The sequence below is a fragment of the Prionailurus viverrinus genome, chromosome B3 (assembly GCF_022837055.1).
Source record: "Prionailurus viverrinus isolate Anna chromosome B3, UM_Priviv_1.0, whole genome shotgun sequence".
In the NCBI taxonomy this organism is placed as follows: Eukaryota; Metazoa; Chordata; class Mammalia; order Carnivora; family Felidae; genus Prionailurus; species Prionailurus viverrinus.
Genome location: NC_062566.1, coordinates 144355659 through 144359377, shown reverse-complemented (window position 1 = coordinate 144359377; position 3719 = coordinate 144355659). Strand labels below are relative to the sequence as shown.

At 42.6% G+C, this 3719-nt stretch overlaps 1 pseudogene; it reads left to right on the top strand.

The window, feature by feature from the left end:
* Positions 1–713: 713 nt before the first annotated feature.
* On the top strand, positions 714–1194 carry LOC125168512 (immunoglobulin heavy variable 1-46-like; annotated as a pseudogene).
* The last annotated feature ends 2525 nt before the right edge of the window (positions 1195–3719 follow it).

Here is a 3719-nt window from a genome sequence, read left to right as displayed (position 1 = left end):
TGGAATAAATGTCCTGTGAGTCTCGACAGGAACCTCCCTGCAGGGCCGGGCCTAGACGGCAGGGCTTTTCAGTACTACCCAGCACCAGGCTGATACCCCAGGTGAGTAGGTGCACAAGGGGTGAGGAAGGCTTTCCTGTCAGAAGCCAGTGTTTCCTTTTCCTGAAAGCAATCTAAATATCAGTAGATGAGGGATGCTAAAGGGTGTTTAAATATCCTGTTCCATCAGAGCATTTAATGAACTCAGGCAGTGAGAAGACACTTGAAGACGCTGCTAGTCCAGGGCTTTTAGATATCTTCATCTAAGAGATGGAAACCAGGATGCATTTATTACCCCATTTTGTGCAGCAGTTTGGAGTCACGCTTATCCAGGAATAAGACGATCAGATATCAGAGCCAACAACAGGTTCAGGTGGCCTCTGCCTCATTCAACACTGGTCCACAATGGGGAGAATTTCCTGTAAGGTCTTATCACTCAGTGGCAGGAGCTCAGTCTGCACACAGTTCAGGAACCTGGCCAAGGACCCATGCCCTCAAACAAGGATTAGACTGGTGCTCTCTGAGTCCCAATGTACACGGTCTCTGGGACTGTCTCCAGATGGTTCTGGTCCTGTGTATGAAATACTCTGTCTCATGACTATGCAAATAGTCCTAAGAGCACCAGGTTAAGTATGGGTGTGTCTCTGCCCTGAGAGCATCACCGTACAATGCCATCCTCTACCGGAGACCCTGAGACACATCCCCTCACAATGGACTGGAGCTGGAGAATCCTCTACCTGGGGGCAGTGGCTACAGGTAAGGGCCACCCAAGTCCCTGGACACAGGAGAGGACCAGGACCAGTCAACATTGATTTCATCCACTCTTGTCCCCTCTCTACAGGTGTTCATTCCCAGGTTTTGCTGGTGCAGTCTGGGGCTGAAGTGAGGAATCCTGAGGCATCAGTGAAGATCTTCTGCAAAGCATCTGGATACAGCTTCACTGATTACTTATATGTACAGGTTGCAACAGGTTCCTGCACAAGGGTTTGAGTCGATGGGAAGCATTGACCCTGAAGATGGTTCTACAAGCTATGCACAGAAGTTCCAGGGCAGACTCACCCTGACAGCAGACACATCCACAAACACAGCCTACATGGAGCTGAGCAGTCTGAGGTCTACAGACACGGCCGTGTATTATTGTGCAAGGACACAGTGAGGGGTTGTTAGTGTGAGCCCAGTCACAAACCGCCCTGTGGAAGAAGATCAGGACCACCAGGGGGTGCACACTATGCACCATTCTGTTTGTGTTCCCAGGAGCAGGTGCAGGTAGGGGTTGCTGGAAGGTTTTGTGCCATGGCCTAGGGCTTCCTCTCCATACAGCAGTTTCCCCCAGGAAGCCTCTCTGAACACATGATTCTGTGCTTACCTACTTGGGTCTGGTTTACAACGTTTGTTTTACCAGGAAAACTATACTTACATGAACAAGAGATAGAGTCTCTTACAATTGCTTACCCTTGTACTAAATATCAATGGTTTACACGTATCCTGATGCACATCAACTGAACATTTCCAGGAGTCCCAGGAGCGCTCACTTTGCATTTAGGACCACAGGACCCCATAGCTCCTCGTTATCCTCACCCTGCTCTTGTCCCAGTCAAACACCATGACACCTCATTGATGTCACTTTGCTTCTCAGAACTTTATATGTGTTACAGTTTTCTTCAAATACTTGAAACTACAAGAGAAAAAACATCTACATGTATTAGTCAGGATAATCCTGAGGGACAGAACACATAGCACATTGGCTTACATGACTAAATAGGCTTAGAAGTCCCATGATATACTATCACATGCTGGATACCCAGTAAAGTCAGTGGTGTAATTCTCATCTGATTCCAAACTAGTGTCAAGTCTGAGAACGAGGGACCCGATGGTTTAACTTTCACTCCAAGGGCAAGAGGAAGTCAATGTTACAGCTCAAGCAGGCACACAAGAAGTAAAAATGAGAGAATTTGCTTCACTTTTATTTTAATTCTATTCATAACCTTAACGGATTGGGTTATGCCCACTTCCCAAGACACCAAACGCAAGAACACAGTGCACACAGCACTCACCACAAACCCTTCCTGAAGCGCCAGTCTCTGCACAGCATATGAACTCTTCTTAATGTAGCCATTACTCTCAGAAGCTGAAAACATAACAGGTTTTCTAAAACACAGAAGAAGACAGAGACCTAGACAATATGAGAATATGGAGGAATCCATCCCCAAAGAGAGAACAAGAAAGGATCATATCCAGGGATCTAATCAAAACAGATATAAGGAATAGGCCTAAAACAGAACTTAAAACAACCATAGTAAGGATAATGGATGGGCTTGAGAACAGCATAGAAGACATCAAGGATATGCATACCACAGAGATAAAAGACATAAAAACTGGTCAACGGTGAAATTTAAAAATGCTATGAAAGAGACATGATGCTTACTGCACATAATAATGGGTGGAAGCAGCAGAGGAATGACTAAGTGATATAGAAGATAAAATTATAGAAAATAAGGAATCAGAAAAGAGAGGGTAAACTAACTTCTTGAGTAATGGATGTAGACTTAGAGAACTCAGCCACTCTGTACAGTGTAGTAAAATTCCTTTCAGAGGAGTCCAAAAAGAAGAGAGGGAAAAAGGGACAGAAGGTATATTTGTGCAAATTGTAGCTGAAAGTTGCCCTAACCCAAGGAAGGAAATGAACATCCAAATCCAGAAGGCACAGAGAACTCCTATCAAAATAAACAAAAGCAGGCCATTACCAAGATAAATCATAGAAAATTGACATAATACAGAGATAAAGGAAAAATCCTAAAAGCAGCAAGAGAATGGGAAAATAATAGGCAGGCAAGAATACTTTATCCAGGAAGTTTGTCATTGAGAAGAAGGAGAGATAAAGAGCTTCCCAGACAAACAAAATCTAAAGGAGCCTGTGACCCATAATCCAACCCTGCCAGAAATACTAAAGTGGACTCTTTGAGTGCGAAAGAAAGACCAAAAGCAACAAACACTAGATAGGAACAGAGAAAATCTCCAGAAAAAAATTACTTTACAGAAACAATGTGATAACACAATTACACTGATATCATATCTTTCAGTAATCACTGTGAATGTGAATGAACTAAAAAGTCCAGTCAAAAGACACAGGGTATCAGAATGGATTAAAAAAACAAGATCCATGTATATTCTGCCTGTAAAAGACTCCTTTGAGACCTAGAGATACCTGTTGATTGAAAGTGAGGGGTTGCAGAACAATTTATCATGCTACTGGACATAAAAAAAAAGTTGTAGTACCATATTCGTATCAGGCAACCTAGATTTAAAATACAAAGACTACAAAAAGAGATGAAGAAGGACATTATATCATAAAGTGATCTATCCAACAAGAAGCACTAACAACTGTAAATATTTATGACCACAAATTGGGGCACTGAAATATGTAAAGCAATTAATGACATAAAAAATCTCATTGATAATAATACACTAGTAGTAGGGGACTTTCACCCCCCACTTACAACAATGAACAGATCATGTGAGAAGAAAATCAAGAAGGAAACAATGGCTTTGAATGACATACATCCAGATGGACTTAACAGATATATTCAAAACATTCCATCTTAAAGCAGCAGAATACATTCTTGTCGAGTGCACATGGAACACTCTCCAGAATAGATCACACACTGGGTCATAAATCAGCCC